Raw genomic sequence first — 27,093 nt, 5'->3', positions numbered from 1 at the left:
GACCATTAAAATAATTGACATATCTGTCACGCACTTGACAGGCGGTTTGGGGGGCCAAGCCAGTACGGCCACTATCCAGGCCTGTGAGTGGATCTTCCCCACTAAGTCCGGCCTCAGGCCCAACTGAGGTAAGATATGTCGATGAATGACGTCTCAAAAAATTATGCAGAATGCAGCAAGCCATGATGACATAATTGGTCTTGTATTCTGCAAGATTTATTGCTGAGAGGAACAAACGGAACTGGTTGGCCAGAATCCCAAAGGCATTCTCCACAACTCTTCTTGCTCTGGCCAGACGGTAATTAAATACCCTCCTCTCAGGGGTGAGGACCCTTTGGGGGAACAGCCTCATCAAGTGCTCGCCGAGAGCAAACGCTTCATCAGAAATGAAAACTGAGGGGAGTCCATCCACGTTCTGGTCATCAGGTGGTAATCCCAGGCCACCAGTCTGGAGACGCTGGCACAGCTCGGTCTGTGCAAAGACTCCTCCGTCCAACATCCGGCCGTACTTTCCCACGTCCACGAACATAAATTCCAATTGTGCCGAGACCACCGCCATCAAAACTACACTATGAAACCCCTTATAGTTATAGTAATAAGACCCCGAATGGGGTGGTGGCACAATGCGGACATGCTTCCCATTGATCGCCCCGACACAGTTGGGAAAGTCCCAACAGTCAGCGAACTGGGAGGCCACAGTCTGCCATTCCTGTGCGTTTGAAGGAAACTGTGGAGTCAAACAAGAAAAAAAATATATAAGTACTTTTAAACATAACTTTGATATCAGATTACACAAAAACATTGCTGAACAACAGCAGTCGAACATTATTAATATGTGTGATTTTTATAAAAAATGAAAAAAACATAATGCCCGCTTATAAGATTACTCACCCCCTCTGATGGACCATTGATCAATTTGTATGTGGGGGGAGGGGTTCTAATTTGGGCCAAGAACACACCTGACAGTTGCAAACATTTGAGGGGGTGGGGGAGGGTAAAACAGTACAATGGAGCTGACAATATACATTGTTCAAGGGACTATAGGCTAGAGGTATAAATGGATCCAGGATTGCATGGTGGGGAGGTTATTGAAGGTAAATATGCATGTAGGCCAAAAAATTATTAATGTAAAAAACCAGGCATGCATGAAGATAAAGGGAACATTCACAGCATATTCCAAGCATGGTAATTAGGTAACAAGGACATTTAGACAATACATTAGCAAACATTAAATACATATCATGTAATGTTAAAGGTTAAAACTTGCCTTCATATAGTCCTTCTGCAGGACCTGAATTATAGCAGAACAGGTCTCTGGGATTATGATCCCCAGAGCCTGGGGGGAGATGCCTGTCGAGAACTTCAAGTCCTGAAGACTTTTCCCAGTCGCCAAGTAACGTAAAGTGGCAACTAGCCTCTGCTCCGCAGTGATGGCTTGCCTCATGCAGGTATCCTGCCTGCAGATATAAGGGGTCAGCATAGCCAGCAGACGTTCAAAAAAGGGGTCCGTCATCCTGAGATAATTCCTGAAATCCTCAGGATTATTCTCACGGATCTCACGGAGCAAAGGCATGTGCGAGAATTGGTCACGCTGGCGCAACCAATTCTTTATCCATGAACTCCTCCTCGCCCTGTTCATGGACTGGACTCGGGTCAAAGTATTAACCCCAACACCAAGTCCCCACACAGCACAAACTCGAGAACGAGTACGTCCACACAACATGGCTTCAAAACGGTCACTGGTCAGACAAACAAACTTAGAACAAACGCACTGAAGAACAGCAAGGCCTATGAAGAGCGACCTGAAAATCAGGAATGAACGGACCAGAACGGCCTACTAGGCAGGTTACGAACTGACCAACACGCACTGAAAAGCAGATACAAACCTCACAAGCACAAACTGAACCGCAGAAAATGATCGAAATAAGCTGAAGCGTGAAAAGCGCGAATCGTCTCTAACCAAACTTCTACTAACACGAGATAAACACGAGATTAGCAGAAGGAGCCCAAAGGGTGGCGTAGTGGGGCTTGAACTTCCTTTTTCTAGTCCCATCGTACGCGCTGTATGTCACCGCGTTCAAAACCATCGGACTTTTGGAGTGATCGTGTGTGTGTCCAAGTCCGTCCGTTTGTAAGTCCAGCGCACTTACACTACAAAGTTGGTTGGAAAGATCGCCGGACCAAGTATGCCGGAAAGTCAGCTCGTGTGTACGCGGCATTAGAGTAGAACTATAGGCATTTTTTTTTTTTTTTTGGATAGAGTGAGGGAGAGTTACAATTCCTGTAAGGGTTGTTTTTTCCCACTTTTGTCCCATTGAGGAGATTCACCTTCACTTCCTGTTCCATAGCCAAAACAGGAAGTGAGAGGAAATTCTTGCAAATTAAGGGGATCTCAGGTCACCAGAACTAGTGTCCCCATTGGAAGATTTCCCCTCTGTTACTTTTCTGAGAAAAACCCAAAATTTGGGATTTTCTTTTACTTTCACTTTCAATGTTAATGGTAAATGTGACAGATAGAGAGAGTGATAAAAACTGTCATGTTTTCTAATCCATCTCCACTCTATACAAAACAAAAAAAAAACTGTTTTTCTTTTAGTTATACATTAAGGTGACACTACACACTCTGATTGTGTAAGGGCCTGCTAATTTTACACAAATACAATGCATTGTTTAGGTGTGTCCTCATATTACATTGTTTTAAAAAATTGAATGGGCACTTAAAGGCGGCACTGATAGGCGGCCACGATGGGCACTGATAGATGGTTCTGATAGGCAGCACTGATAAGGAGGCACTGGCAGGCATTACTGCTGGGCACTGATTGGCACCTCTAATGGCCACTGATTGGCAACCCTGGTGGTCATACCTGGTGGTCCTGGGTGGCCCTGGGTGGCATCCCTGGTGGTCTTAGGTGGGCACTCTCAGGGGGGCTGCACTGATAATCAATCCGCGCAGACCCCCCATCAGCAGAGCAGCTCTCCTCTACTTGCATCTGTCAGCGCAAGTGGAGGAAAAGCTGATACACGGCTCTTCCTGTTTACACTGTGATCAGCTGTGATTGGACACAGCTGATCACATAGTAAAGAGCTTACATCAGAGGCTCTTTACCAAGATCATTGATGCGGTGTGTCAGACTGACACACCAACGATCGGCGCGCTGCGCGCCCCCACGCGCGATCGAGGCTTATCCTGTTGGACGTCATATGACGTCCAGTCAGGATAACTTAACCACATTGCACACATCATTCTGTTATATGGCAGGCAGGAAGTGGTTAAAGTGGAACTAAAGTGTCTAATTAAACTGTGAACAGGCAGGCTCTTTAATTCAAAAGGGGCAAGCAATGTCCCCTTTGCTGTAAAATGAACCCACCTGCCTGCTCACAGTTCTCTTTGGAATGTATGTGAGCTGCACTTGCGCAGCTCAGTTTACATTTCACCACAGATCCTGAACTCCTGCACAAGTACAAGAGTGATGTCATCCTGTGCTGGCCAATGGAGATGGCTGCAGCCTGACACCTGGAAGAAGCTGGGTAGAAGATGCCGACACCGATGAAGTACCTCAGACTGTTGCTGGAGAGGTAAGTATTGCAGACTTTAGTTCTGCTTGAAACCCAGTGCTTTTCTTTTATCAGTGAGTGTGTAGCCAAGTCCCGGGCCTCTCTAGGGCTAATGGTGACCTCCAGAGTCAGGAACAGCTGACATCCTTCTGTGTAGAGTGGGTTACGAAGCATGGTGGGCGTAAGGTAAGGTAGATTAATGGCCGCCAGACACTTCTTGAATGCAAAGAGATTTATTTTCTCTTAAACAGAGCGGTGGGGGAGAGGGTTAGGGCCAGGACACCTTTTAGTAGTTGCAATGTTAATTAGCAGACTCCGAGACTTCTATAAGTAAACGGTCATGCAGGGAAAGGCACCCAGGTGGACACCACATCTACATGTGTTGAACGGCTGTCTCTTATGGCAGCAATCTTGAACAGTTTCTAACAAAAGTTGCAATTAACTCTTTCACTTCCTCCACAATCTTCTTTTTAGATCGTCACTCAACTGAGGTCCCAGTCTATCACTTAGACCCGCTGATCTACTGCCACTGGATCTCCTGAGCTCTTCCAATCTTCTCACTGAGCAACTTCCTCAAGCGTCATGCCCGCGTCCCTGCTGGGTCCCTAGCTTGGCACTCACGGACCTTTTTCAAGCTTCACCCCACTGGCCTGCTCGGTCCCTGGCTTGGCACACAATAATGCTCTGCAAGTGTCACCTCCACTGACTGGGTCTCTGGCTTGCAAGAGACGTCATTTCAACAGGCTCCCTAGGGTTATCCCTACATGTCTATTAGACCATACTAGTGATAATTGGTCAACATCCAGGGTGAGTGTACATCTATGTGGGGCACCCAGTCTGAACACCATTGCACAGGAGATGTCAATTTAAGCACGAGCACTTTATTTCATCACCTAATGGGACTTTATTAACCCTTTGTGTATTCTGCAATTTTTTTTTGCGTGTTCCACTTTTTTTTGCGTGTTCTGCAGGTTTTACATGAATTTGATAAATCCTAAGCGCAGCAAACTGTCTTTACATTCCTACTTTGCTTCTTTGCCATTTGCTTATTAGCGAGTTTTTTTTCACTGCAGCTGGAGTTTGACGATCAGTTTTTTTATCCAAAGGCGCTAAGGTTTATATTTCTCTGGGTCCCTGGCTTGACCTCTGCTGAATTTTCCCAATTCTTCACCATCCTCGGTTGGTGAGAATACTACTCAGGTACTTGCTTCAGCTACTCACAGTGGTCTCTGGTAATAAGGTGGATGGTCCCTTAATGGCGACAGTTTCCCCTCTACCTCCAACCATGACAGGTTCTCCGGCTGACAGAACTATTACTTCTGATTCGATTGCAAGCCGCAATCCCAACCATACGCTGCTCTCTTGCTTCTGGGTAGGCCCTCAGATAGCCTAGCAGCCAGATGTCCCTGGGATAGGCCTCAGGTCTTTGGCCTAGCAGCCCGAGGGCAATACGACATACGTCCACCCAGACAGCCGTCCAGGTGGCACAGAACCCCGATCAACCGGCTCCACCAAAATAAAAAGATTTTCCCAGCAGTCCAAGGGACCTAAGAAAATCCCTGCCCATTGGCTGAGACACCCCATTAATTCCTAATCTGTCCTTGCAATGCCCTTGTCTTATCTAATGTCACCAGAAACCCGGCCACCTAGAGACAGAACAGAGAAGTGCAGCAATACAAAAATTAGGGTGAAATCAATTGACCTCCTAGCAATTGGCCAAGGCAACTATCACTTGGCAGATAAATTTAAGAGCAACCCTACTTAAACATCAGGGTGCTACATCCTCCCCCTGCCTACAAAAACAACGTCTCAGAGTTTGCAGAAAATAATTTGAGCTAGGTTGGGTGAGGAAACAGGAAAGGAACAATAATAACAAACATTGCACATACAGTTGCAATAAAAAGTATGTGAACCCTATTGGAATGATATGGATTTCTGCACAAATTGGTCATAAAATGTGATCTAATCTTCAATTAAGTCACAACAATAGACAATAACAGTCTGTTTAAATTAATAACACACAAAGAATTAAATGTTACCATGTTTTTATTGAACACACCATGTAAACATTCACAGTGCAGGTGGAAAAAGTATGTGAACCCTTGGATTTAATAATTGGTTGAACCTCCTTTGGCAGCAATAACTTCAACCAAACGTTTCCTGTAGTTGCAGATCAGACGTCACAACAGTCAGGAGTAATTCTTGACCATTCCTCTTTACAGAACTGTTTCAGTTCAGCAATATTCTTGGGATGTCTGGTGTGAATCGCTTTCTTGAGATCATGCCACAGCATCTCAATTGGGTTGAGGTCAGGACTCTGACTGGGCCACTCCAGAAGGCGGCATATTTTCTTCTGTTTAAGCCATTCTGTTGTTGATTTACTTCTATGCTTTGGGTCGTTGTCCTGTTGCAACACCCATCTTCTGTTGAGCTTCAGCTGGTGGACAGATGGCTTTAAGTTCTCCTGCAAAATGTCTTGATAAACTTGGGAATTCATTTTTCCTTCGATGATAGCAATCCGTCCAGGCCCTGACTCAGCAAAGCAGCCCCAAACCATGATGCCCCCACCACCATACTTCACAGTTGGGATGAGATTTTGATGTTGGTGTGCTGTGCCTCTTTTTCTCCACACATAGGGTTGTGTGTTTCTTCCGAACAACTCAACTTTGGTTTCATCTGTCCACAGAATATTTTGCCAGTACTGCTGTGAAACATCCAGGTGCTCTTGTGCAAACTATAAACGTGCAGCAATGTTTTTTTTGGACAGCAGTGGCTTCCTCTGTGGTATCCTCCCATGAAATCCATTCTTGTTTAGTGTTTTACGTTACGTAGCTTCGCTAACAGGGATGTTAGCATATGCCAGAGACTTTTGTAAGTCTTTAGCTGACACTCTAGGATTCTTCTTCACCTCATTGAGCAGTCTGCGCTGTGTTCTTGCAGTCACCTTTACAGGACGCCCACTCCTAGGGAGAGTAGCATCAGGGCTGAACTTTCTCCATTTATAGACAATTTGTCTTACTTTGGACTGATGAACAGTAAGGCTTTTGGAGATACTTTTATAACCCTTTCCAGCTTTATGCAATTCAACAATTCTTAATCGTAGGTCTTCTGAGAGCTCTTTTGTGCGAGGCATAATCCACAATCAGGCAATGCTTCTTTTGAAAAATGTTTTTTATAGGGCAGGGCAGCTGTAACCAACACATCCAATCTCATCTCATTTATTGGACTCCAGTTGGCTGACACCTCCCTCCAATTAGCTCTTGGAGATCTCATTAGTCTAGGGTTCACATACTTTTTCCACCTGCACTGTGAATGTTTATATCGTGTGTTCATTAAAAACATGATGACATTAAATTCTTTGTGTGTTATTAGTTTAAGCAGACTGTGATTGTCTATTGTTGTGACTTAGATGAAGATCAGATCACATTTATGACCAATTTGTGCAGAAATCCATATCATTTCAAAAGGGTTCACATACTTTTTATTGCAACTGTAGCGTACCACATGAAGCAAACATGTGTAACACATACATGAGCAAATGGTAGTTCAAATGGCAGTACACACAGGGTAGATAAATACCAGAAATTATATATACACAATTTAATGTGTGGTGTACCACACAAATGGTTAAGGGAAAACATAAACAGTAGCCTTATATCCTGACTATCTACCTAATATGTACAGTAATTAAGAGCATGAGCAATTAACGTTCTCATCCATGTCGGGTCACTGTCTCTCCTTGTCCAAGGAAGACGCAATGGTGCAGGAACACCTGAAAGAGAAACTGCAATTCAAATGCATACTATCCCTATGATAATTGTCCTCAGCCGAGAACAGCATAGCAGTGTAAGTACACCCTATAATATATCTAAACCCTACATATATGAATGAAAGTGGGCCCCACTCTCATTCGAGAATGCCACCCCTTCCACAACTATCCTTCAAATTCTCTTAACGTTTCCTATAGATGAACACATAATGTATATGAAGGCTCACTCAGCCTGCACTTCTCACACCACCTAGTGGCCAATATGTGATCATAAACAGTCCATTACTCAGAATACACGGTAAGAACTTTCACCCCTTTCCTTACCATAGCCTATTCTATCTATGTAACTGACATCCCAGTGTCTTTGAATCTTCAGAGTCCATTATATTATCACTTGGGTGAAACACATTTCCCAGCAGTCTCCCTTCTTAGAGATAACTCCTGGGACAGGTGGCACAGCTACAAGCACGCAACAAGCAGCCAGGCCATGGTGCAAAGGACCGCACTTCTGAACGCAGGTCCTTGGCAATGATAGTCTCAGTCTGTCCGCACGACAGCTGGGGACTGAGAAAGATCTCTTCGTTATTTGAAAAAATAACCTGCTGAAATCACAGGTCACTTTTTAGCGGGAACCACACTGGCAATTCCACAGTACTGGCCAGCGCAATTCAAGTGGTCACTCCCTGTATCTGCCGGAAGCATTCAGTCTAGCACAATCTAAGCAGTACAGCTAACAGGAATGTTCTTCCACTGACAATTAATTTCTCGTTACTTCTGTACAAAGGTGGAGTGCTTCTCAGCATAGCGTCCTATCTCCACAAAGTGCACATTTGTAATCCAGAGGTGTTAGGGAAACACAGTTCAATATTCTCACCAGTAATACCCGGGGTCGGGCAAGTTTAAGGCCTCTCCTTTCGTATTTACCGTAGTAATAGAGCGTTTAATGTCCTTCTTGTCTGGCCTTCGGATGATCATGCAATCTAGGTGGATTCTGCGACCATAACCCCAGGTGTGCAACACTGAAACATATCTCTCAGCAATCTTTGGTGAAGCTTTGGAAAATCCACCCGCAAAGGGTTCCGGAGGAAACTGTGCACAGCATCATCTGCCCATTGGGTCTCTTTATCGAGAGTTTATTCTTCTAAGTGAGCCGGTATGTAGGGGTACAGGTATCTGTATTCCTGAGCCATTTACTTTATGATAATTCGCTGCACCTTGGACAACCAAGGCAGGATCTTGGGATCTCCGTATCCAGGTAGAACCCACGCGCCTGGGGCACACTGAATCGTGTATCCTGCAACAGCATCAGGTTTCCAATCAGACTTTGTTTCTTCTATCTGTTTGGAGGGAATCACTTTAGGGACCCACTGCTCCCAGCGACCCTCCTCAAAGTATTGAGCAACACACAGTTGGGGCAGTGTTAGCAGATAGTTCAATCCTAACACTTGTGTTAGGCCCCGGAAGAACCTCATCCTCTCCCAAATCGCACAACTGCTTCTCTTAACGTTCACTCCCCTTTCCAGTCCACAAAAAAGTGTCTGAGAACAGTTCAAAGATCCCGTCAGAGGGGATATCAGAATCTGAAATGGTGGAGCATTCTTCGGCCGGGAGATAGTTGCTCTTGGCACTGGCTTTAATTGGCACAACTGTGTTGTCTCCCTTAATGGCCACAGGTATCACCTCCCTTACAAGCACACTGCTTTCACCCCTTGCAGGCTTACTCGACTCCGGTATACTTTTCCTCGGTCACTCTGACTTCAAAGTGAGCAGCTGGCCCCTACCCTGGCTTCAAGGAGCGACTGGAGCGCTGGGTGCTGGGGCAGTCATTGAGCTAGGAGGAGAAGTTCCTGCATAACTCGGGTGATGGCAGGTGAACTTTTGATGTCACTCCCAGCCAGGATAGCGACATTCTTGTCCCAATCTGCTTGTAGTATCTGTGGAGGTTGAGCTGGTGAGACAACCTCAAGCAGATGTTCCCCGCAACATCCGCAGACGATCCAAGGCCTCAGATGCATGGCCAGACAGGAACATTTCCCGCAGATCAGTCCCAAGGCCTCATAGCCTCCTGCCGTGTACAGGGCAAGACTACCCTTAGGTGTATACCGCACTCCGGTGTCAGTCAGATCGCTTTTTGACTCGCTCAGACCAAAGCCAACACCCGGAGCATGCACATCTTCCAATCCGCAATTGCACCTCCAAACTGCGCCATCTTCTCCAACCCACAACCAGGCACACATGGCAACACTTTCTTATCCTCCTCTGCAGAGTGGGGGCTTCTCCCACTGCCAACGGATTGGTGCAGATATTTTCTGGAAACTTTAGCGCCTGCCTTTGTCTTCTGCAGCACACCAAATCTGTAATGGAGTCTGTTTTAACCCTAGCAGCACTGGCGGGAAGTATCAAAAGACCAGGCTGGTACTCTCCCATGAGCATTGGGGTTCTTCCCCACATTGTTAGAATGCATAATAACACAGTCTATAAGAAGTAGAGATGTTACTTGCCACTTTCCCATGGAGCCAGATAAAATCCAGATGGAACTATAGCCGGTTGCTATGGGCGACTGCTGCGAGGATAACGCCTTTGCCCCATGTTGGGTCCCAAATTTACCCAAGTCCCAGGCCTCTCCAGGCCTAATGGTGACCTCCAGAGTTAGGGACAGCTGACATACTTCTGTGTAGAGTGCGTTATGAGGCATGGTGGGTGTAATGTAAGGTAGATTAATGGGTGCCAGACACTTTTTGAATGCAAAGAGATTTATTTTCTATTAAACAGAACTGTGGGGGAGAGGGTTAGGGCCATGTTAATTAGCAGACTCTGACTTCTATAAGTAAACAATTATGCAGAGAAAGGCACCCAGCCGGACACCACGTCTGCATGAGTAGAAACGCTGTCTCCTATGGCAACAAACAGTTTCTAACAAAAGCTGTAATGAACTCTTTCACTTACTCCACTGTCACTGGATCTCCTGAGCTCTTCCAATCTTCTCACTGAGCATCTTCTTCAAGCGCCACCTCCCGTGTCCCTGCTGGGTCCCTAGCCTGACACTCACAGACACTCTTCAATCTTCACTCCACTGGCCTGCTCGGTCCCTGGCTTGGCACACAATAATTCTCTGCAAGCGTCACCTCCACTGGCTGCGTCCCTGGCTTGACCTCTGCTGAAGTTTCCCAATTCTTCACCATCCCCGGTTGTTGAGAATACTGCTCAGGAACTTGCTTCAGCTACACACAGTGATCCCTGGTAACAAGGTGGATGGTCCCTTAGTTGCGACAGCTTCCCCTCTACCTCCGACCACGACAGGTTCTCCGGCCGGCAGAACCATTACTTCTGGTTGGACTGCAAGCTGCAATCCCAACAATACACTGCTCTCTTACTTCTGGATAGGCCCTCAGATAGCCTAGCAGCCAGATGTCCCCGGCATAGGCCTCAGGTCTCTGGCCTAGCAGCCCGGGGGCAATATGACACATATCCACTCAGACAGCGGTCCAGGTGGCACAGAACCCCAATCACCTGACTCCACCTAAATAAATAGGTTTTCCCAGCAGGCCAAGGGACCCAAGAAAATTCCTACCCATTGGCTCAGACACCCCATTCATTCCTAATCTGTCCTTGCAATGCCTTTATCTTATCTAATGTCACCAGTAGGGATGAGCCGAACAATCCATGGTTCGGTTCACACCAGAGCCTGCGAACGGACTGAAAATTTGCACGAACGTTAGAACCCCATTGACGTCTATGGGACTCGAACGTTCGAAATCAAAAGTGCTCATTTTAAAGGCTAATTTGCATGGTATTGTCCTAAAAAGGGTTTGGGGACCCGGGTCTTGCCCCAGGGGACTTGTATCAATGCAAAAAAAGTTTTAAAAACTGCCGTTTTTTCGGGAGCAGTGATTTTAATGATGCTTAAAGTAAAAAAAAAAAAAAGTGAAATATTCCTTTAAATATCGTACCTGGGGGGTGTCTATGGTATGCCTGTAAAGTGGCACGTGTTTCCCGTGCTTAGAACAGTCCCTGCACAAAATTATATTTTTAAAGGAATAAAAGTAATTTAAAACTGCTTGTGGCTTTAATGTAATGTCTGGTCTTGGCAATATGGATGAAAATCGGTGAGCCAAACGGCATGGGTACCCCCCAGTCCATTACCAGGCCCTTTGGGTCTTGTATGGATATTAAGAGGAACCCCGCACCCAAATTAAAAAAAGAAAGGTGTGGGGCCCCCAGGCCCTATATACTCTGAACAGCAGTATACAGGTGGTGTAAACAAGACAGGCACTGTAGGTTTGTTGTTAAGTAGAATCTGTTTGTAATTTTGAACTGGTGCATTTTTAACGTGTTTAGCTCCAGCCAAAAAATCTATTTTAAGCTTTTTGGAAAACATAGGAAAGGGTTATCACCCCTGTGACATTTGTTTTGCTGTCTGTGCTCCTCTTCAGAAGATTTCACCTCACTTTTTGTCCCAATGACAAATGTTTTTTGAAAATGTGGGGTTTTTAGTGAAACAAGGATTGGTGATAAAGCATCAGTGTAAAGGAGAAAAGTTTTTCCCATATTTACTCTTACCGGAAAGAATTTCCCTTCCTAGGGGTAGATTTCATCTCACTTCCTGTTGTCTCCTTCTGTTTGCAAATAGGAGTCGTTTGTAAGTTGGATGTTTGAAAGTAGGGGCCTGCCCTATATACTCAGCAGAAATTTGGGCCTTAGGTGTTGTTGTGGCCACAACACTGTAAGCCCTCACAGGGCCCTGCTGTGAAATATTAGATCAAGAATTGTGATTACATGCCCCTGTTGAACAGGGGCAGAAAAATTGGGCCTCTGGTGGTGGTGGTGGTGCTGGTGCCACAACACTGTAAGTCCTCACAGTTACTCTTGTTGGGCGCAGAAACAGGCCCTGCTGTGAAATATTACATCAACAATTCTAATTACATGTCCCTGTTAAACAAGGGCTGAAAAATTGGGCCTTAGGCACTGGTGGCGGTGCCCAGAACCAAAAATGTTCTTACAAGCTATCAGCATGATCATTGAGGAGGAAGAGGATAATTACTCAGCATAACAGGATAGTCACTCAGCATCAGCATAGTCTTTGAAGGGATCTGACATTTCAAAAAAAATTATTTGGTTACATCAGCATCAGGTGCTTGGTAGCTGGTGGTGATCCAAGACTGATTCATTTTTATGAAGGTCAGTCGATCGACCGAGTCGGTGGACAGACGCACCCTGTGATCGGTTACAAAGCCTCCAGCAGCACTAAATGTGTGTTCCGAAAGAACGCTGGATGCAGGATAGGCCAGTAGTTCAATTGCATATTGTGCAAGCTCTGGCCAGTGATCCATCCTCAAGACCCAGTAACCCAGAGGATTTTCGGTGGGAAAGGTGTCCAAGTCAGATCTTGCCCCTAGATATTCCTGCACCATGTAAAACAGACGCTGGCGATGGTTGCTGGAACCGATCATACCTTGGGGCTGCGGACTAAAAAATTGTCTGAACGCATCAGTCAGATGGCCACCTTCTCCACCGCTCCTTCTTTGACTGACAGAAGCCTCAGCAACAGATTGTCCAGAAACAGGAGTTTGTAACCTCCCAGTCTCTGGGAACGCATTGCAAAGACCTTTCTGCAAGACCTCCCGAAGATTTTTCATCCTCTGCTCCCTCTGCGACAGCAAAATAACGTCCGCAATCTTACCCTTGTAACGTGGATCAAGGAGGGTTGCCAGCCAGTATTGTTCCTTCTCCTTGATACCACAAATACAAGGATCCTTCTGCAGGCTTTGCAGGATCAGGGAGGCCATGCAGCGTAGGTTTGCTGAGGCATTTGGTCCGGAGTCCTCTGGGTCACTAAGGACGACATAATCCGCAGCCACCTCCTCCCAGCCACGTACAAGTCCATGTGTTTCTTGGGACTGTAAATGATCCCTTAAAGACTGCTGCTGATGCTGAGTGCCAGGCTCCACCTCCATACTGACACAATCCTCCTCCTCCTCTTCCTGTGTGATCGGCGGGCACGCAGGAACACTGTCTGGATAAAGGAAGTCCTCCTCTTCCTGCCTCTGTTCTGCCTCAAGTGCCCTGTCCATTATTCCACGCAGCGTGTGCTCCAGCAGGTGGACAAGGGGGACAGTGTCACTGATGCATGCACTGTCACTGTTCACCATCCTCGTGGCCTCCTCAAATGGTGACAGGACAGTGCATGCATCCCTGATCATGGCCCACTGGCGTGCAGAAAAAAAAACAAGCTCCCCTGACCTGTCCTGGTGCCATAGTCGCACAGGTACTCATTGATGGCCCTCTGCTGCGTGTGCAGCCGCTGCAGCATGGCCAACGTTGAGTTCCACCTGGTGGACATGTCACAGATTAGGCGGTTCTTGGGCAGGTTAAATTCCTTTTGGAGGTCTGCCAGCCGAGCACTGGCATTATATGACCGGCGAAAAAATGCACACAGACTTTCCTGGCCTGCCTCAGGACATCCTGTAAGCCCGGGTACCTGCCCAAGAACCACTGCACCACCAAGTTAAGGACGTGAGCCAAACAGGGAACATGGGTCATTTGTCCCTGTCGGAGGGCAGAGAGGAGGTTGGTGCCATTGTCGCAAACCACCATTCCTGCCTTAAGTTGGCATGGCGTCAACCACCTCTGAACCTGCCCCTGCAGAGCTGACAGAACCTCTGCCCCAGTGTGGCTCCTTTCCCCCAAGCACACCAGCTCAAGCACCGCATGGCATCTTTTGGCCTGCGTACTTGCGTAGTCCCTTGAACGCCTATGGAGCACCACTGGTTCCAAGGACAAAGCACAGGAAGAGGGCATGGAGGAAGAAGAAGAGGTGGGGGTGGAGGAGAGAGGTGTGTCAGAATCACTAGTAGTGGCATTTTGGAGGCGTGGTGGCGGAACAACCTTCAACACTACTGCCCCTTGTCCTGCATCCTTCACAGCTGCCAGAAGAGTCACCCAATGTGCCGTGAAACTTAGGTAACATCCCTGTCCATGCCTGCTGGACCATGAGTCAGCGGTAATATGCACCTTACCGCTGACCGCCCTGTCCAGCGAGGCCAAGACATTGCCTTCCACATGCCGGTAGAGAGCCGGAATCTCCTTCCATGAGAAAAAGTGGGATTTGGGAACCTGCCACTGAGGAACCGCACATTCCACAAACTCACGGAAAGGAGTGGAGTCTACCAACTGAAAAGGTAGCAGTTGAAGTGCCAAGCTAGCATTCAACCGCTGGGCATGTGGATGGCTGGGAGCGAACTTCTTTTTGCGGCGCAGCAGCTGGGGCAGGGAAATTTGCCTGGTACAATCTGACGTCGGTGTACCGATAGCAGATTGTCCGCAAGTACTTGGCTGTGACACACCTAATTCTACACCTTCATTCCTCTCAGTGCAGGTCTCAGTGGGGTTGGAGATCCCAGCTGATGAGAAATAAGGAGAGGTCCTCTTTGTTTTTTGGTGTGGGTCTTTTAGGTACGCTTGCCAACGAACTGCATGGCAGGTCAACATATGTCTGGTCAAGCATGTGGTGCCTAAGCGGGAGATGTTTTGGCCATGCGAGATACGCTTGAGACATATGTTGCAAATAGCAGCAGTGCCATCTGATGCACTCGTCTCAAAAAAAGCCCACACCAAAGAACTTTTGGAATAACGCGCAGAGACAGCAGCGCCCTGCACATGCGGAGCTCTGAGGTGTGATGCAGTCAGTGTGCTGCCCCTGGAGGGCATCCTGCCTCGTCAGTGATGTGCCTCCTCCTCCTCCTCCTCCTCTCTCCTATCAAGCACCCACGTTGAGTCAGTGACCATATCATCCCCTCCCTCCTCATCACTGGAGCAAACCTGGCAGTATGCTGCAGCAGGGGGAACATGACTGCCAGATTGCTGTCCTTCTTGGGCACCCCCTCTGTCCGTGCTCATGTTACTGCCTTCATCTAGCTCAGTATCATCATCAGAGCCTTCTAAACGCTGGGCATACTCCTGGAGCATGTACCCAACACTGTGGTCAAACAGTTCGAGGGACTCCTCAGGAGGACATGGTGGGGCTAGGGAAGGAGTCACTGATGCCATTGAGCCGAGGGAAGAGGCCACGTTGGCAGCTGCTTTGCCAGACAAAGTACCCTGAGCATGGATGAGAGAGGATGAGGAGGATGATGATGGCTTGGTCATCCACTCGATCAAGTCTTCCGTATGTTGCTGCTTAACACGGCCAGCTGCTGCAAAAAAGGCCAAGCGTGTCCCACGGCTACATGCTGATGAGGATGCACAGTGTCCACGACCAGCACTGTTGCCTCTAGACACAGAGCCTGCTTTCCCTATTTTATTGGCTTGTGACTGTCTGCCTCTCCTTGTTGGCCTTCCAGACATACTAATGGCCTGCAGAGAGATGTAGCTGCACTAAGCTGGGACAGTGTTTCTCAACTCCAGTCCTCAAGGCGCACCAACAGGTCATGTTTTCAGGATTTCCACTAATTTTGCACAGGTGATTTGATCAGTTTCAATGCCTTAGTAAATACCACAGCCCTTTCATCTGAGGGAAATCCTGAAAACATGACCTGTTGGTGCGCCTTGAGGACTGGAGTTGAGAAACACTGAGCTGGGATATATATATATATATATATATATATATATATATATATATATATATACACTGATACTGCAGCTAGCAAAATCAACTGCCTGCCTGTAGTATTATTAGTATGAGAACACCACCAACCTTCTACAGGTAGCTTTAGCTGAACACTGTGCAGAGGTCGCACTACACTAACTTGTAGCTTTAGCTGAACACTGTGCAGAGGTCGCACTACACTAACTTGTAGCTTTAGCTGAAAACTGTGCAGAGGTCACACTACACTAACTTGTAGCTTTAGCTGAACACTGTGCAGAGGTCGCACTACACTAACGTTTAAATAATGTAGCTGCCTGCGGTAGTGATAGGATCAGGAAAACACCACCAACCTTCTACAGGTAGCTTTAGTTTAACACTGTGCAGAGGTCGCACTACACTAACAAGGAAATAATGTAGCTGCCTGCGGTAGTGATAGGATTAGGAAAACACCACCAAACTTCTACAGGTAGCTTTAGCTGAACACTGTGCAGAGGTCGCACTACACTAACGTGTAAATAATGTAGCTGCCTGCGGTAGTGATAGGATCAGGAAAACACCACCAACCTTCTACAGGTAGCTTTAGTTGAACACTGTACAGAGGTCACAATACACTAACGTGTAAATAATGTAGCTGCCTGCGGTAGTGATAGGATCAGGAAAACACCACCAACCTTCTACAGGTAGCTTTAGCTGAACACTATGCAGAGGTCGCACTACACTAACTTGTAGCTTTAGCTGAACACTGTGCAGAGGTCGCACTACACTAACTTGTAGCTTTAGCTGAACACTGTGCAGAGGTCGCACTACACTAAAGTGTAAATAATGTAGCTGCCTGCGGTAGTGATAGGATCAGGAAAACAACACCAACCTTCTACAGGTAGCTTTAGCTGAACACTGTGAAGAGGTCGCACTACACTAACTTGTAGCTTTAGCTGAACACTGTGCAGAGGTCGCACTACACTAACTTGTAGCTTTAGCTGAACACTGTGCAGAGGTCACACTACACCAACGTGTAAATAATGTAGCTGCCTGCGGTAGTGATAGGATCAGGAAAACACCACCAACCTTCTACAGGTAGCTTTAGCTTAACACTGTGCAGAGGTCGCACTACACTAACTTGTAGCTTTAGCTGAACACTGTGCAGAGGTTGCACTACACTAACTTGGAGCTTGAGCTGAACACTGTGCAGAGGTTGCACTACACTAACTTGTATCTTTAGCTGAACACTGTACAGAGGTCGCACTACACTAAAAAATAATGTAGCTGCCTGCGTTAGTGATAGGATCAGAAAAACACCACCAATCTACTACAGGTAGTTTTAGGTGCACACTGTGCAGAGGACGCACTACACTAACTGTAAATACTGTAGCTAATAAGACTAATAGGATCAGAACACCAGCAATTTTCTTCAACTACAGTAACAACACCTGCCTGCCTGGCAGTAAGAAGATAATAACAGGAACGGATCTAGCTAAACTGAATACAGTGTATATATATATATATATATATATATATATATACAACACCTGGGATGCATATATATACACAATACACTGTAAGTGCAGCTAACTGACTGACTGTCCTGCCTAATCTATCTAACTTAAATCAAATGACACTGTCTCTCTGTCTCTGTCTCTCAATGCCGGAACACACTACACAGGGCCGACATGCAGGCGGCCTTATATAGTATGGGGAGTGTACTAAATCCCCTGAGCCATAATTGGCCAAAGCCACCCTGGCTTTGGCCAATTACAGCTCTCTGTACAGACGGCGCTGTGATTGGCCAAGCATGCGGGTCATAGTGCATGCTTGGCCAATCATCAGCCAGCAATGCACTGCGATGCTGCAATGAATTATGGGCCGCAAAGCGCCACTCGAATTTTGCGCGAATGGCCCATATCGTTCACAATTCGGCGAACGATCGAACAGACGATGTTAGAGTCGAACATGGGTTCGACTCGAACACGAAGCTCATCCCTAGTCACCAGATACCCAGTCAACTAGTGAAAGAAGAGAGAAGTGCAGCAATACCAGAATTAGGGTGAAATCAATTGACCCCCTAGCAATTGGCCAAGGCAACTATCACTTGGCAGATAACTTTAAGAGCAACCCTGCCTAAACATCAGGGAGCTACAAGTGTTTTCTATGGCCCCCATTTTGTCTATAACATAGCAAAGCATTGGGGGAAAGCTGCAACACAGGCCATATGCTGTGCAAAGCATTTTTAGTAACACCCCCCCCAATGTGTCCAACAGGTGACTCCACCTTATGGTTACTTCTGGAATTTGACAGTATTATAGTGCTGAAGGTTATTATTGTGCTGTAGTTTTATTATTCTGTTGTGGAGTTATTATTGTGCTGGGTTTAGCATTGTGGTGTGGGTTGTTGCACTGCAAGGGTTATAATTGTGCTGGATTTGCAGTTGTGCTAGGGGTTACTATTGTGGTGTGGGTTATTTTTGTGCTGGGTTTATTATTGCACTGCAGTGGTTATGATTGTGCTAGGGTTGCTATTGTGCTGAGGTTATTATTGTGCTGAGGTTATTATTCTACTGCAAAGGTATTATTGTGCTGGGATTATTATTGTGCTGCGGGGGTTGTTATTGTGTTTTTTTTGTGCTGTGGGTTATTGGTTGGCCTGACACGTGCTGGGGATTATCATTGCTGGCCCTGTCACCTGCTGGGTGTTATTGCTGGTCCTGACACTTGCTGTGGGTTATTGTTTGGGATTATCATAACTAGCCCTGTCACCCGCTGGGTGTTATTGCTGGTCCTGACACTTGCTGTGGGTTATTGCTTGGGATTATCATAACTAGCCCTGTCGCCTGCTGGGTGTTATTGCTGGCTTTTAAACTCGCTGGGGTTTTTTGCGGGGTATTGTTATTGATAGTTTTGCCCCCTCCTGGGGGTTATTGCTTGCCCTGACACATGCTGAGAGTTATCATTGCTGGCACTGACACCAATGCAGAGGTTAAATGTTGTTGCCACATTCTCGTCAGTGTATGCCCAGGCCCTATACCCTAGCAAAGTAAAGGGGCATGCTAAAAGCCATACACTGTGAAGCTACACTTTAGCCCACGTCCATTTTTTTTGACCACACCCACATGCACACAGTGGGTGTTGTGGGTAGCAGGCAGCCCACCCAGCACACCTTTTTTTCAACTTCCTAATTCCTTCAAGGTGTCACTCCTAATTCTTTTCAAATATTGACATCCATGGTTTAATTTTTACACCTACTGACACCTAATATAAAACTAATTTTTAAGCTTGTTGATCAGCAACATAAGGAATACTGCTGCATACTTATGACTACTGGGACTCTGGGAATGGTTTCCATACATTGTGCCTGCATTTCTCAGCATTTATCATTCTGTTATTATAGTATGGGATTCAACACTGCGTGTACTTAACTCCCCCACTTATATTCCCAGCACCAGTGCAGCACTCCCCCACAAAAATTGTCTGGAGTCGCCCCTGGTGAAAACCAATAAAGCTGAATTCCAAGTATGAATATTTTTGCATAATTACATTGATCCAACTTGCACCTTTGTAAGTATGTATGTGTCATACCTGTGGGATCCCAACTATAGCTGGAAATCACTGCAGTAAGCCCTGCTGCTACAGTCATGGTTTTGCATATGGAATAAACACAAGTTTTAGGCTGTGTTCACACTATTGCGAATTGGAAGCAGGTTTCCGGGCATCCAAATCGCATAGCAGGAGATTGTGACCATCTCTTTATGGAGCCAATTCACAGATCTCCGCAGCGGCTTGAGTGCGAATTGCACAGTAGCCCGGTACATCTTTTGGTCCGTTTCAGGTCCGAATTCAGCCCAAAATTCAGGCTGAAATTGGACCTGAAATGGTGAATGGAGACGCACTGGACTCCTGCTGTGAGCCGCATGCAGCTTAAATGTGAACCCAGCCCCAAAGCAGCATTAGGCTACATTTTTATTTTTAAATGAGCACCCAAGTGGTTTATGCCATAATGTGCCACTATGCACCGCATTTTAGGACATCATGACAACCGTAGTAACCTGTCAAACAAAGCCCTCCAGGGCTAAGCTGTCACTGCTCCCATTGGTCACAGGCACTTCTTTCTCCTGGTCTTTCTTCTGGGTTCGCTCTCTCTGGCCGCTTGAATGTCCAGGCCACGATGAAGCCACTCCCACGTAGACACATGGGAGCAGTCACATCATCAAGATTTCGCAATCAAGTGAAACAACGCCACACACACTCTTAGATAACCAATAAAGTACAAGCTTAAAAAATAACACAATATAAAGAGAAAAACAAAATGCATAAAAACAGTCAAAGTGCAAATGCAGTAATAATATTCAAAAAAGTGCTTATAATAGATTGAAAAAAGTGATCTACAAGCTTTCATCACATTTGATCCTGTTTATTGCACTTGGACACTTTTCTTCCCTTCCCATCCTCTTTTGCACTAATTTGCACAGTTAAAGAGACTATTAATTATTTGTGAAGCTCTATGCACAGTTTTCTACAGATTGGACTATTATTGCCATTGAATTTCACATTATACATTACTGCATATTTGTACTTTGATCTAGCACTTTTTTGAATATTATTATTGCATTTGTACTTTGACTGTTTTTATGCATTCTTTTGCTCTTTATATTGTTATTTTTGCAGATTGCACTTTATTGGTTATCTAAGAGTGTATATATATATATATATATATATATATATATATATATAGCGCTGCTTCACTTGATTGCTAATATATAATTTTGGTGCTGGTGACACTTCAGAAGTCCAGCAGCTATATACAAATTTATTTACACATTTAATTATTTATATTTTAATCTCTAACACTTTGAGTAGCGCACAAGTACCCCACTTGTTCATATCATCAAGATTTCGGCATCACAGTTTTTTTTTTATGACACATTTGGTGAGATTTACCAAACCACCCACTCAAGGAAAAATCTGAAAGTCTTGAAAAGGGCACAGGAAATGAAACATAGGAAGGCAATGATAAAAGCACCCAACCACCTACAACCTAAACGTTGAAAACTACTCGGGTGGAGCGGCAACAACCAAAAGGCAGACTCTATATCTGTCTTGGCCATGAGGGCATCCTGACCGTAACGCCGTACCCAAAAAACTGCAGCATCAAAGGAGGTATACGACACCGCACATGCCTCAGGGTTAATAGCATTGTTGACCGACCCACCTTTTGGGAATGACAGGTGGTGAATCAGGCGGAAGTTATTGGGCTTCTTCTTTGGAATGACCCCCAAAGGAGAGACTACTAAATTGGCCAAAGGGGGTGAACAAAAGGGCCGCACATGCGGCCCAATGACCCCTCTTTTGCGGGTTTCTCAGAAACCATGGCAGAGTGTAAAAGAGCTGACCGCAAATTGTCGGCCACTGGAGAGATCCAAGTAAGGGAGCAAGGGATCACGAATACCTCCTTGAAACCGGCCTGCAACAAACGGACTGCAGGCCGATCTGGATATCTACTTAGAAAGGGAACCATCCGGTCCTCCCTCACCGGCGTATTGCCTTTTTCCTGTATAATCGCTGGGACGGGCCCTGTCGGCCTTGAAACAGCGAGACAAGGGGTGAGTCCCCCCGCAGTGGGAGCATTCATGCTTGTAATGGCAGCCGGTGCCGAATCTGCAACAACCCTCATTGAACTGCCAACAACAACCCTGCCGTTTTGCGGCTGGCTGTCCGGGGTCAGTCAGACTCACGGCCCCTGCTGGAAAAAATGAAGTGGAGGCCCACGCAGAGGACATAAGCTTCATCCATAAACGGATGTCCTTATGATCCCAGTGCAAAGACGGCCGAATAGCCCTACGTTGACGGAACTTCTCTTCATAGTGCAGGCAAGCCACACCCCCATACACTATATGGGCCTCGCTAATGGCATCTAGATAACAAAAAAGGGGGGAACAGTTTTCAGGGGATTTTTCCCCAATAACACTTGCCACGATGGCGAAGGCCTGGAGCCAGTTGCTAAATGTCTGTGGAATCAAATGACGCACTTTTCCTCGTCCTCCTTCTTGGATTCTTCGGGCTTAAAGCTATCTAGATTAAACTTCTCTAGAGGCAACAATGTGAAAATCTCCACATAGTCCCTGCGCCAAAACTTATCCCACACCTTGGACTTAAGATGGGCTCCTAGAGGCCCTTCAAAGCAAACATAGACCTCGCATTTGGCCGAATTGGACAAGCGAACCGTATTCGTACTTTTTCCAATGTCCCTCGGCGAGTCCAACGAGGTCTTCGCCGACATGCCCTGATTAGCTGTGTCCCCCAATGTCACACCAACCACTTGCCCTTGACTCAACGCAGTCGAGGAGACAACCGGAACCTGGGCCACAGCTTGCCCAGTGCCCAGTGGATCCAGAACCCAAGTCGACACCGGCATGGAAGCAGCTGCTTCAAAATGATGCACCAAGGAGCGCAGTCCAGTCAACAACTCATGGACTGCTGCAGAATCACCCTGCACAGCGGGCCCGGGGGGCCGTTGGACGGGAGGGGTTGGGGGGTGGGGCCCTGACAACTGGAGGGGGAGGAATACCCGGATCACCCACGGGAGCCTGGCCTGCTCTACTCCCCACTACTGAAGACAAAGCTAGCTGCAAAGAAGAGACAATATTAGACAGGGACTTACCAGGCTGAGTAGGACTGGATCCCACAGCTGCATTTCCGGAATTCACCATCGCCGACCGGAATGTAGCATCGTCTTCCGATCGAGAGATATCCTGTGGGTCACCTGGATGCTGAAGATCTGGTGCAGCTGCGCACTGTCCCTCCTGCTCCTCTGTTTCACTATACCTGCTTGCCTGACTGCTACTGGCTGTCTCCTCTTCACCCCCCCCCACCACTGGGAGGAGGGACCCTGCTGCTGTGGCTGGCTCCCAAACTCTGCTGGGCATGCCTGGATCTGGGGTTGATTGGGGTCACCGGCTGCTCTGACTGACTGACCGGGACCCGCAGACTGCATCCTCCCACGCTGGGTCGCTGCACCTGCCGACACATACGGCCGGGTTTGCGGCCGCCCACTCCTGATCCCTCTGGCGAGTGTGAACCGGGGCCATCACAGAGCTGTGATACCGTCCCGTGGAGCTCTGCGCCCGCCGGGGATTCCTCTCAGCATGCTGCGCGCGAGCAGCCATGAGAGGCTGAGCTGGCAGGGCTGGAGGGTCCGATCCCGGCTTCCCTGCATGGCACTGTGCTGGGGGGGAATTGGAAGGGCTAAAGTGCTCCGGGGGACGTGCCCTCTGAGCTTGCCATGGGGAAGATACCTAAGGAGCCGTGGCAGAGGCTCCCAGCAAAGCTGCTACCTGGTCCTGCAGCCAGTCGGTCCCCATTATCGCCGCCATGGAGCGGAGCTGCTCATGCAGCTATAGCAGGTCAACCATCGTAGAGATGGTGGGGGTGAGCGGGCAGGCAGGTAAGCCAAGAGATCGGTATGATGGCGCGCTGTTGCAGGGAACATTCTTCCCCATGTTTCTTTACTGGATGTCTGAAGTTCTCTTTTCTCTCCTCCCAAAACTCCCCATGAAACCCCTCCTAAATGACTATCCGCACCAATCCCCTAAAAGGTCCCCTTCACTACAAAATTGTTAACCCTGTCACCTCCAGATTCCCCTGAGTCCCCTGAGTCCCATATCATGCTAGCCCTGCTCTCATTTTTATTTTATTTGCTTCGGGCTATACTGGAAATGTGCATAGACGACCAGCTCCAATCTCCCTGATCCTTATGTTATTTTTCTCCCACTATTGTGAATTCTACATTGTTCTTTAACTACCTCAGTACCAGATACTTTTTTCCTTCCTGCCTAGGCCTGCTTTCAAATTTCAGCACTGTCTGAAACTGCCACATACCAACCATATGCATGGTCGGTATGTGGCTGCCATAGTTTTAAGTCTAGGACACTGTTTAACCACTTGCTGACCTCCCCATAGCAGATTTACTGCTACAAGGTGGCCGTTCTGTGCAGAAACATGTTTATATATATACAGGGCTTTTTTTTCTCAGAGAATAGGTGCAGGAACTCAATGATGCTCACCACACACACATACCTGCCAAATGGCATTAAATAGTAGCTCTTGCCTCTACCCTCTGCATACAACCCCCTCCCTTCACTGCCCTCATCCCCCCCCTCCTCAAAAGCTTCATCATCTGTCATATTTCTTACCTTTGTTGCAATATTAAGCTGAAACACCTATCCAGCTGTAGTACCTCCCAGCATACTATACTATACTATACTACAGTCACTTGCAAGGGAGATCATGCAGTAGGAGCATCAACAACTGGTCGCCAGGGAAAAAATGGAGACCACAGAGGGAGATAAGCTATCACTTGTAAATGCAGAAGCTAGACTTCAGTGTTACCAAGTGATAGTGGTGAGCAGGGAGCAGAAGATCTGAGTCAGAGGTGGCGGAACTGAGTTCCCCCTAGTTCCTGCTGAAAAAAAGCCCTGTATATGTATATATATATATATATATATATATATATATATATATATATATATACACGTGATTCTTCACTTCCGGGTAGGGGGCATGCTGCTTCTGCTATGATTAGTCACAGCAGAAGCTGATCAGTGGGTACCAGCCAAAGGATGCTCATCGGCACTTGCAGATCGTCGAGGAGAGAGGCTGGACAGAGCTCTGCATATGAAAACAATGTAGAGCTCCGTTCTGACAGGGGAGGGGTGAGGGATATTCTTTCCCTGCAAAGCAGGGTATAAAATCCATCACATCCCTTAGTGAAAACAGCACACAAAGTATACACAAACACTGGGTAGACCCTTTGATCACCCTAGATGTTTAACCCCTTCCCAGCCAGTGTCATTAGTACCGTGACAGAGCATATTTTTAGCACTGATCACTGAATTAGTGTCACTGGTTCCCACAAAGTGTCAAAAGTGTCAGTTAGTGTCAGACTGTGTGCCACAATACTGCAGTCCTGCTATAAGTCGCTGATCGCCACCATTACTAAAAAAATTAAATACAAATTCCAGTATATATTTGTAGATGCTCTAACTTTTGCGCAAACCAATCAATATACGCTTATTTGGATTTTTTTGGGATCCACTGTTTGGATCTACTTCTTCACCAATCATCTACTATTAATAGGTATAAAATGTTCCAATAAAGAAAAAAAAAAAAGGAATAATACGTACCTGATCCCCATATTTTGTCCAAAGGACCTGGGCAAGAATGGCATCACACTATGTTCACATAAATCCTGGACAATACTGAAAGGTATTCTGAAATTTTGTAAAAAGACTCTTTTGCAACTCTTTTGGTCTGGTATGGATTTTGAGGGGACCCCTATACCATTTTTAAAAAAGAAAATTGGCACAGGGTTCCCCTTATTATCCATACCAGACCTGAAGGGCCTGGTATGGAATTTGGGGGGACCCCCACATAATTTTTTTTTTAAATTTTGGTTCAGGGTTCCTCTTAATTTTCATACCAGACCCAAAGGGCCTGGTATGGATTTTTGGGGAGACCCCATGCCGTTTTTTTCAATGACTTTTATTTGTATTGCCGAGACCCGGCAATTCATTATAGCCGCAAGTAGTTTTAAATTATTTTTTTCCTTTAGAAATGTCATTTTGTGCAGGGACTGTTCTAAACGGGAAATATGCGCCACTTTACAGGCATACTATAGACAACCCCCAGGTACGAAATTTAAAGGAATATTTCATTTTTATTGTTTCACTTTAAGCATTATTAAAATCACTGCTCCCGAAAAAAACTGCAGTTTTTAAAACTTTTTTTTGCATTGATACATGTCCCCTGGGGCAGGACCCAGGTCCCCAAACACTTTTTATAAAAATAACTTGCATATTAACCCTTAAAATTAGCACTTTTGATTTTTCACGTTCATGTCCCATAGACTTTAACGGTGTTCGTGTGTTCGAACAAATGTTTGCCTGTTCGCATGTTCTGCTGTGAACCGAACCGGGGGGTGTTCGGCCCATCCCTAGTTATTAGGGTTGAGAGACAGAGTAACGGACTGAAGAAACTTAAGCAGCTTCTTTGGGGGTATCGCTACAAGTACATTTTACTCCTACTAACAATAGGTGATTTGGAAAGGGGCCTGGGCAATTAAAGCAGACCTTGCATTTTAATGCAAGGACCAATTTAAGGACCTGGAGGCATTCTCTTTCAAAATGGCACTCCTTTTCAACAATGGCCCATAGCAACAAGTCAGATTTATTAATTGTCCACAAGTGTACAACATAGTAAATATTGAAGTGAATTATGGGCTATGCCACTTTGCACATAGTTTAGTCATGGCCTTTTCCATCACTTCTTCTAACAAACAAATGCTTCCTGGAGGCATTTGCTTTTACTCTCTCCAAAGTCAGCTAAAAGTAAAGAGCGTGCTTCAGGTTATTTGCTGTTTCAGGAAGCAAAATGATTAGAACCACCTTTGCCACAAATGTTCTGGTAATCGCATTTTGCAATTTTCTAGAAGGTATTACTGCAGCACATATTTCTAAGCATATTTTCTTCTAAATACTACAAAAGCTGTAGAACCAGTCCGTCAACCATAAGTATGTTTGTAATATTATAAATGAAGAGTTCTGAGCCCCTAAGGCTATTTATTGAAAGAACGACATAATAAAGCATAACTATGAAAGCACCTAAACAGGCAAATGAAATACATATACTGTATGAGAACTTTTTTTACCTGCCAAATGATTTGTATTTCTATCCATGCAGTCCTGAGATTTACACAGTTCTGCCTTGTTCTAGTGCTAGTTCTCTAGCAAGAAAAGGCCCCTTTCTCTGCAACAGTTTCACTTTCACACACACACACGTCTCCTCCCTACCTTGTGACTGGATAAAACAGGAGGAGCAGCACATTGACAAGCTCAAGCTTAATTCAAACATAATTCTTCCTCACTTGATCGAAAACTAATAAAAAAAAAATTGTCCTACACATACAATTTATTGATTACAGAGCTGCATTAATTTGTGTCCTTAAGCCCCGGTTCACACTGCCGCGACTTTGAATCCGACATCCCAGCATGACTTCACCGTTACTTGCATACGACTTCTTTAACCACTTCTTTACCACTTTTAAGCCCCGGAAGGTTTCACCCCCTTTCATAGGTTGGACTTGATGGACTTGTGTCTTTTTTTTCAACCTCACCTACTATGTAACTATGACCAGGTCATTT

At 46.1% G+C, this 27,093-nt stretch overlaps 1 long non-coding RNA gene across 1 annotated transcript in view; it reads right to left on the bottom strand.

Moving 5' to 3' along the window:
- Positions 1-26,721, bottom strand: part of LOC141139859 (uncharacterized) — a 76,589-nt gene extending 49,868 nt beyond the window's left edge. Inside the window, exon 1 of the long non-coding RNA XR_012243823.1 lies at positions 26,601-26,721. This is a non-coding gene — a long non-coding RNA (uncharacterized lncRNA). The remainder of the gene's footprint in view (positions 1-26,600) is intronic.
- Positions 26,722-27,093: the final 372 nt, after the last annotated feature.

Source organism: Aquarana catesbeiana, linkage group LG04 (genome assembly GCF_042186555.1).
Source record: "Aquarana catesbeiana isolate 2022-GZ linkage group LG04, ASM4218655v1, whole genome shotgun sequence".
Lineage (NCBI taxonomy): Eukaryota > Metazoa > Chordata > Amphibia > Anura > Ranidae > Aquarana > Aquarana catesbeiana.
Note: the sequence above shows the minus strand (reverse complement) of the source record. Positions and strands in the feature narration are given on the sequence as shown.